Source organism: Cavia porcellus, unplaced genomic scaffold, assembly GCF_034190915.1.
Source record: "Cavia porcellus strain 051 isolate PalLab524CR breed Dunkin Hartley unplaced genomic scaffold, mCavPor4.1 scaffold_1, whole genome shotgun sequence".
Classification (NCBI taxonomy): domain Eukaryota; kingdom Metazoa; phylum Chordata; class Mammalia; order Rodentia; family Caviidae; genus Cavia; species Cavia porcellus.
The window spans coordinates 139,876,946-139,886,819 of record NW_026947484.1 but is presented as its reverse complement, the minus strand read 5'-3'; positions in this window follow the sequence as shown (position 1 = coordinate 139,886,819).

Here is a 9,874-nt window from a genome sequence, read left to right as displayed (position 1 = left end):
TTCCTTACATTCTAGTGGTTAATTTTTTCACTGTAAGATTCTGGGCAGTCTTTCTTAAAGACTTCCACATTATACATAAAACTGTTTTCATGCTGTTCTATATAACCACTATCTTAGTTCTCTCCACCCTCAGCTATTTAGTTAAACACAAGACCCCTGTAGGTTTAAGATCTTGTGTCACTGATAGTGACACAGCCACAGCCCTTCCCATCCTTAGTTTATAATTTCCCAAACATGATTCTACTGTCAGGCCTTACATTTCTCATGCTTCTTATTCGCTCCAGCTCAACTCCTAGGCCAAAGACAAATCCTACCTACACTTTTACCCTTTCAATGGGGGAATAATTACCTCTTGTAACTCCACCCTCCCAACTCCATGCTTATTTTTCAGATTCCTCCTCACCATGGCCCTAATGGAATGACACATTTGGATCAAGGGCACTTTTCCTTCTATCTTCCTGGGTCCTTTAATTATCATAGTGATCTGCCTCCTCATATCACCTTGCCTTTTATTTCTCCAATCTATGATGTCAGTATTTACCAATAAGAAACTCCTTCTCTGGACTGAAACCCTGGTACCAGCTTCTACATGGGCATCAAAAGTCATCCTGTCAACCCCCTAGACCCTAACTCAATGTCCCCATCCAGCAGGAAATAATAAGAGGCAGTCTTCACCCTTTTCCTAATAATACAAAGATGGGGATGAAAGGTTCTTGCCCTAGTATAAAATACTGAACAATTATGGTGGTGGTCTAACATGGTAAAAGGCCAAAGCAGGAACACCTACCACTTCCTGCTTCTTCTTCAGCCCTAATTGCAACTCCCCTTCCTGTTTGTATGCACAGAGAATTCCAATAAGTTACTCACACATCACCAATACCCACCCCATGTGCCACTTCCAATCACTTGTCATATAACCCTCTGCCTCTCTGTATCCAGTTGAAGGAGACAGCTCAACCACTATGAGGTGTGTGCTCCTTTTCAAGTCCTCAACTCAATAAACCTGTTCTTTTCATTTTGTACTTTTTGCTTCTCTATTGCATCAGAATACTCTAATATTGTGCAGCTCCAAATGTTTTACAGGGAGAAGAATGGTGAGTGATACAGGCAGCTGAGTTAGTTACAAATATTGTAGGCAGTCAGATAGACCTGGGCCCTCAAAGGAGCCAGTGCAGAAGACCAAGTACCTGCTGGAGACAGACAACTCCAGCTGTGGGTCAGATCTCAAGACAAAACCAAAACAAATGCAACCACACTGTAAGTATAAACAACAGAGATATTTTAAATAGGTATGGATCACCTTGAGGGATCCAGGATTCATTATCCCCACCTCCTACATAAAGAGTCACTGCTCTTTAAGAATGCCCACTTGTTCTGTGACTTGCTTCCTCATTTGCCCTGATTTGGTCAATTTTACCTGAGCAATTAACCTTATTGGTTGACCATAGTTCTGTCCCTCCTCATGCCCATCTGCCTTGTGATTTCCCATGTTTTCTCCATCTTGGACCTGTCTCACCTTATGATTTTCCTCCATAAATTTCTCTAGAAAAGACAATCTTTGATAACCCACTTGAGACCCTTTCTGTCTCTCGCTCTCTCACGTAGAAGCTTTGTTTCTCTCATTATGTTCCTAAAATTCATTTTTTGATTTTAGAAAGCATAAACTTGTACCAGACATTTAGTAGATTGGGAGTTTCATTACCCTATATCATTATGATGAGAAAAATAAAGAAGAGTTGAAGGCTGGCATCAAGTAGAGGCCTTTTTCTCCTGATGGGAGGAAAGGAACTGCCCCTTCACTGTAGGGGCATTTATTTATATGTTTAACAATTTAAGGTCACATGACACCTCATTGCCTAGTAATCTACATATGTAGCAACCTAAGGGCCAGGATTTTGGGGTCCAGAGTCACTTGATTATAAGGCTTGCCCCTAGTGGTGGTTTTCGTTTTCTGACCTCTGCTGGCTGTTTCCCAAAGGTGTGGTGAATTTCCAGCTTCTATGGCTCCCAGCACTTAAGCCTTCTCAGATGAGTTAGAAAATATAGTTCAACACTGCAGATGTGACCAGAGTCTGTGTTTTTTAAAGGAGACAAATCTGAGAAGTCCTGATGATTTTCTAAAATGTTGTTCCTTCTGGCTTTGGATATTTTTTCTTATGCGTATCTTTCCTTCCTTCTTTCTATACGTATGTGTATTTTCATTCTGGACCACATGTAGAATACAGCTGTGCACAGATTTTCAGTACAGGTCACTCATGGTGTTCCCTAGAGCACCAGGATAAATGGTGTGACAAATCTGATAATGAGCAACTGTGCTGGATTGTTAGAGGTTGTAGTACAGGAATCTCTACTCCTCCATATCCATCGCAGAATTCTGGGGATAGAGGTCAGGAGCGAATGGCTGAAGGACCGTCACACAGGGAATAGTAAGTGTTGCAGGTAACAGTGTCTATAGTGTGTTTTGTGTGTCTGAAGCATCTTAAGGTGATGGTAAAAGAGGTACCAATGCCAGTTAGGTTATCCTTCATTCCTGGCTAAACTGAACTTCTTCCAACAGTGAGTATCCAGACCTGATGTTCCTGCTGCTGTCATCATTTTCCTAACTTCAGATATGCTACCCTGTTCTTGAGTTTCAGAGTGAACAAGTCTGATTTGAAGCTCAACTGTTCTATTGATGCTTTAGGGAATGTTGGGAAAGTTACTCACCTACTGCATCTTGGTTTTTAAGTTGGCAAATGAGAGGTAAAGTGGCCACACATACAGGTTGGAGGACAGAAATATGCATCATCAACATTGCCTATTTTGGCATGACTGAGCAGGAGCTTTAAATTTGAGGCTCCACACAGACCATTAAGTCAAAATCATCTGTCTACTGCTGCCTAATTGTGCAGCTGCTTTGCTCACAACCACACAGGTAATGTCAGACACCAGCCAGTGTGGCAGGAAGTGATTTTAGGCTTCTGAGAACCATTTCTCTGATATCATGGCCCCTATCCATGCTATGATGACAACTGGCCAACACCCATCTTAGCCACATCTTCACCTCCAGCTCCCATGTTGGTAGAATGTCTGGCTGACTTGTTCTAGGTCCTGTATCCTGAAAGCTCTTGTTATTGATACAGGCTTCATGGATGCAGAACAGCTTCAGTACTGTTTTAGGGTTTGCAGCTTATGCATGTCTCCTGTCCTTGAGGGTAGGGCATAGAATCAGCCTTGTGCTTATCCACCATCCCCTTTGCTGTCTCACAAGAGACTTCTCTGTTGCCTCAGAAAATGGACTTCATTCCATACTCAGCACTCTTGTTTGAGATCTGGGAACATGAAACAAGGAATGAAATTCCTGCAATTTCTTTGGTCTTTTATAGGCAAACCAGCAGCCTTAAGAGGAACCAAGCTGTTTACACTCTGATTTGGAGATTTTCCTAGGGTTTCAGTTTTTAAGAATAGCACCTTCTCATTTCATAGTATTAAATACTATGGGCATTAATATGGCTTCATAATTACAACTAATTTGCATGCCCATCAAAACACTTGCAGCTGGTCTTTCTCTTCTGCTTGCTCTCTCACATCTGTCCTTTTTTTCCTCTCCTGTTTCTTTTATACCTTTTCTCCCTTATTGCTCTAAATATAGTATAAATGTATTCATTTTCCTACTACACACCACAGGATAGCCTTTCCTTTACTTGATTTCATTAAGATGACAGAACTTATTTAGAATTATTGAATCCTTGAAATCAAACTCACATTCTTTTTTTCTGTATTTCAAAGCATTTCATTTCCCCAAATTCTTTCCTTAACTCTCCTTATGTGTCAACAACTTGGCTTATGTTGTGCTGTCTTTCTGTTATTCATCCATCGATCCATTTACCCATCCATCAATCCACCTGCCTGTCCATCTATCCTGTGCACCCACATGTGTTGCCCACTGGCTACATAGAAATAAAAAGTTGAGTTTACTGTCAATATATGGCAATGCTGAGAAGAAGGCTGAATAGATAAATAAATGATAGTCCAATTTGATATGTGCTATGCAGGGAGGTGGTTAAATGAGATAAGTTAGATAGTGAATGAGGAGCTGAGAAGGATGTACTGGCAGGAGAGGTGGGTGCACTTGAAACAGAAGGAACAGTGTGTACTGGAATGGAAATATGGAGAAATGTAGTGTTTGTAGGTAGCTCCAAGTCTGGAATATTCTTAGAGCATCATGTTCGGGAATCTAGGGGTGGGGCAGGGATTGGTAATAACAGAGTGTGAAGGAATTGGTTTGGTGTTATTTTGTGTTTTCCTATGGTACTCAGATTTATCCTTATGGCCTGGGGCTCCACTGAAGGGCTTTTAGAGGGAGAGGGATATAGTTAGAAGTTAAATTTCCAGCAATGCCTCTGGTTACACTTCTGAGAGTAGATTTCGTGGAAGACAGAGAAGGCAGAGAAGTCTTGGAGGGGGCGTAAGAAACAAATGAGATGATCTAAACTAGGGCTGGGTTTCCAGTGACAAAGATGACACATTCATGCTGTCTTGGATAGGGATTGCGTAGGGCCAAATGACGAGTAGGAGGGAGATATAGAGATAACGTCCAGTTTTAAGTCTTGTGAAAGTGTGTGCAAGGTACAGCTGTGATCATGTCCGATCCTGACTAAAGTCCTGTTCACTCTGCCAGGGCTTGGCCCTCTGAACTCTGGTTTCAATTTATGTAACAGAAGATATGCTGTACCATTTCTCTATTTCCTTCTGTGATTCTTGACGCATTCTCTGCATCTCTTTCAGTCATTCCTACACTGTGCTGCCACAGTAATCTTCCTGGGAGGACAAAGAGAAGTCATTACTTTTTCCTAATACATCAAATGATACTTTAATTCTTTCTTCTGAACCTCTTGAATTATTATTGTTTTGGCACTAGGAATTGGCATGCTTGCCAGGTAAGCTCTCTACCACTGAGCTACATCCCTGACTCTATTTTGAGTTATTAACACAAGAAATCTCTTCCCAAAGAATCTGATTTTTAGAAGGTGTTCATCACTGCTCTGGGAGGATCATGCATGTCTGCACTGAGAGGAAGAGAAAGGAGGTGGCATCACCTGAAGGGATCCTAAAATAGTCCAGATGTGTTCCTTGTGGCTTTACAAGGATATCTTGCACTTTTCTCTTTACCTGAGCAATCTGGTCTGCTCACACTTGTCTCCTTGCTGACTAATAAAACTTCTGTCCTTCTGGATCTTTGCAGACTCCATAGTTTCTGATTAGAATATTTGTTCTCCTAGTTTTTCCCCTTTGAATCCATCCCATCTTTTCTCAATTTGAGGGCCTAGTAATTCCTGCCCACAAGGATTCTCCTTAAGCACTTTACCTCTCTCAGAGAATTTTGTCCATTAGTATTTACAGAATCTATCATATTTTTCCTTTTATCTCTCTATTGTACCATGAGTTTGGGAGCAGAGATGGAAAATAGGGGGACCAAGTGCTGGTTCTTGCCTACAGATACGTTGTCATAATGTGTGCACTTACTTTTCCAATCAAACTGAGTATTTAAAAAGTTAAAGCTTCTGCAAGGCATGAAGAAAGTTTAGAATATGATAAAATATATACCTTGACTTTATCCCCAAGGATTAAGTGATTGAACATTTATCTCATGACCCACTTGTTCAAAACAAGACTTGACACATAAGTTTGGATAACTGGCCAGTACATTCTCCTCCTCCTGTAACTGATCTTTCCCTTTTATAGAAGTTTAGTATTAGTTTCCAATACCAACAGATCAAAATATCTGGTATAAAAACCTCTGGTGTGTAACCTTCCTGCCAGTTTTAGAGCTACTTAACTTGGGCCTTTTGAGGCCAGCCTGCCCAGTGCAACTCAATTTGGCATCTGGTCTGCCAACTGTCCCTGGGAGACCTTGCTCAGCTGGTGTTCAGCTTTCTCCTCTCCTTTCCCTCCTTCAGGCTGCTCCTTATACCTGCACCCTCTGGCTCTCTTTTCGAAGGCCCATAATCTCCATGAAGTTTTCCCTAACACCTTCAGTTCGGCTATTTTCTCCATGCTTGTGTACCTACAGACAGTAGCCATGAGCTGAGCACTTTTTTTCCCTGTTCACCACAGATTGTATTTCCTGTGTAGATGGAAGAGCAAGGAGAGTTCAGATTGGGGCTGCCACTCTTCATTGCATCTGTGCTGCCCACATGTGATGCTGTGTGTGTAGTGTTTTTGGGCTGTATATGGAAGCTCTGACTGCCTGCCTGACCCAAACAGTGTTGCGCTCAGTGTGGGTAGGGACCTGTGCCTTTACTGGCCAAAGAATTCTGAAGCCTTCTGCTGAGTTTATCAGCCAACACAGTCTTCCTTTTTTTTTCTCCACTCACTCTTGTCTGCTATTGTGATATAATGCCCCCTCCTTCTTTGTGGCTTGGTTGGTTTAATGAGGGATTTCATTCCCTTTCTCACTACATTGTCTTTTTCCTTCCTGAGCAAGTACAGGCATAAACACATGGAAGGTGTACATGCCTCTCCAGGGATGGATAGACAATGACTCTTGTGCTGTGCCATTGCCTCTACTATAGCCACTGTGTCCTTACATTCATTGTTGACCCCTGTCCTCTGGGTGTTTTAGGTGCTTACCCAGGTGCATTGGTGCATTCTCATTTTCTTCTTCAGAGTTAATACTCAAAGATATCCTTTGAAAATTTATTTTTTACATTTTCATTAGTACAGCACACATTTGCAGTAAATTATCATTACATTCATTGTGTGGAATTGGAACATATATATAACTTTTTTCCCTTTCTCCTTCATCTCTCTACCCCTTTTTTCCACCATCAGATTCATATGTTAAAAATCTTTATAAAGATAATTATCATATGTACAGTTTAACTGTCAGATCAGTAGGCAAACAACATATAAAACACATGAGACAAATATACTAAATCAAAGTACACTTTTAGATTCATTTGTTATGTTGCACTGCAACTTTTTTCTCTTCTTTTTTTTCCTATTCTTGTCTGTCTTTTATATTGCACTTATGTATTATGTTTGTCATATAATAGTTATCATGTAATATTAAAGCTTGTGTATTTGATTTATTTCATTTAACTTTAACTCAAGCTGCATTCATTTCCCAACAAATGAATCAAGTTTATCCTTCTTTCTGGCAGAGTACTACTCAATTATATATAAATATCACATTTTCTATTCTGTTGATAGACATATAGGCCATTTCCAGGATTTTGATGTTATGAATTGTGCTGTTATAAACATGAGTATGTATCATTGTGGTGTGATGACTTTAATTCTTTTGGGAAGACACCTAGACAAAGAATAGCTGGATCAAATGAAATTTGATATTTTTTCTTTCTGTTTTTCTCTTTCTTTTTTTTCTTTCCTTTTTAAAAACTGAACCTATATTTATTCATGTTGCCAATAAAATTTCAGTTATACCATGTATGATAGATCATTAATTATACAATTATAGTCATTGACTTTGACAAGTACACATTTTGAAAAAACAGGCAAGTATATACATCATTAAAATATTATAAAACAAATGTTAATATAACTATAAACAAAATGCTATGAAACAAACACAATAAAGCAAAAAAGTGGATGGGGTTGATGATAAAAGATTTTAGAAGTGAAATGGAATTTTTATTTTTATTATTTTTTTAGACATCTTATACTGATTTCCATAATAGCTCTATCCATTTCCAGTCGCACCAACAGTGGAGAACAGTTGCTTCACTGTTCCTTCACTGTTGCTGCAACAGTTCCTTCCTGTCCCACAGCCCTCCCAGAAGTTGTTATTTGTTCTTGGTAATAGTATGACTTTCGAGTGAGATGGAATCTCATTGTTTTAATTTGCATTTGTCAAATGGGCAGTAAGAATATTTTTTCATGTATTTATTGGCTGTTTGTACTTCCTCATATGCAAAGTATCCGTTCATTTCACATACCCATTTTTTTACTATTTTAGGGAGTCTAATTAGACTTTATATATTCTAGGTATTAGTCTTTAAGGAGTAGCTGGCAAAAATTATTTCCTTTCTGTTGGTGTTTGTTTTTTGCTATTCAGATTTTAATTTGAAATGATCACACATATTGATTCTTGTTATTGTTTCCTTACAACCAAGGTTTTGTTTAGAAAGCCTGCTGGCATCTATGTTTATAAGAGTTTTGTCTGTTTCATCTTTCAGTAGATTAAATGTTTCTATTCTAATGTTTAGATATTTGATCCATTATGATTTTAGTTTAGTGCATTGTGAGAGCTATGGATCTATGTTCAATCTTCAGCATATCAGTGTCCAGTTTTCCCAGCACAATTTGTTATTTATTTAAATTAAGTTTATTGGTAAATTTAGGTATACATAGTGATCACATTCATTATAGGGAATTTGTATATGGATTCCTCTTTTTTTTCTTATTGCTGTCCTCACTCTGCAACCCCCACTCAAAAAGTTCTATTTATATTTTATCCTTCTTTTCTCATTTTTTCTTTTCCTTTATTCATTATTTCCCTTCCTTACCCTCTCCCCCTTCTTAGTTTTACTTTCTTTTTGAACAATTTCTTCTTATTTTACAATATCTATTGTACAATTTGGTTCTTTCTTAAGCTTTTAGTTTCTCACACCAGAGAGATGATGCAATATTTATAAATCTGTGTCAGATTTATTTCCCTTTAGCACACTGGCACTGGCCCAGGGAGAGTTTAAGATCATGCTCCCAGTGGTTAAGGACCTGCATAGCCTCCAACCACACTAGACTAGGCTTGGGAAGTTTTGCAGGCCAGACTAGATCTTGCCCAGAGACCTTCTTCAATCAGGGGATCTAAGGGCACATGAGGTGGGTTGGTTCCAGTGCATCAGTGCTAGCCCAGAGCTAGCTTTGGACCATCTCCCACAGTGGTTAAGAGCCTCCTCAGCTTCCTGGAACACCGGAGGTGGCATGGGAGGTCCTGTGGACCTAATTGGAACACGCTCAGCAACCTTCATTCAATCACAAGAACCAAGGGCATATGAGGCAATTTCTAAATGCCCAGGGGAAGCTTTGGAACATCACTTGAAACAATGAAATATAGGAAGATGACAAGATGAAAGACCAAAATGCAATCTTAAACCTCGATCCCATCCCAAGAAAGCCTAGGAGCCATGTACATAGAAGAAAATATATGCCATATACCTGAAATACCTGAGATAATAGCAACTGAAATGAAGAAGCAAATCCAGGAAGGTTTAAAGGAATTCAAATTAGAAATAATCTCTGAGGTAAAAGAAGAAATAACAAATGTAGTGAAAGAAATGCTGAACACATCTAAAGAAGACACAGTTAAAAATTAGAGGAACAAAACAAAAAGATAGAATCCCTGGATGAACAATATAAGAAACAAACAATACATGAAGCAGATTCAAAGAGATATACAGGAAATAAAAAATTCCATTGAAAGTGTTCAAAACTACCTCAACACAAGTGGAGATAGAATTTCAGACCTCGAAGACAAGATTGCAGCTAGTGAAAAGGAAAGGAAAGATCTTTTAAAAATAACAAAGAATCAGGAAATAACAATTCAACAGTTGCAAGATGATTCAAAGAAAAACAACATAAGATTGATAGGGATAAATGAAAAAGAAGGGTACAACACAAATGATATCAGAAGCTATTTACAGAAATAATAGCTGAAAATTTCTGAAACATGAGAATGGAAACTGACATACAAATCAGTGAAACATAGAATTCCAAATAGCCATAACCAAAATAAAACTACACACAGACATAATAATTACCATCCCAGAAACCTAACATAAGAATAGAATATTAAAAGCTGTTAGAGAGAAAGGACACATCACAAAAAAAAAAAAAAAAAAAAAGGAAAACCAAAGAATTACAGCAGACT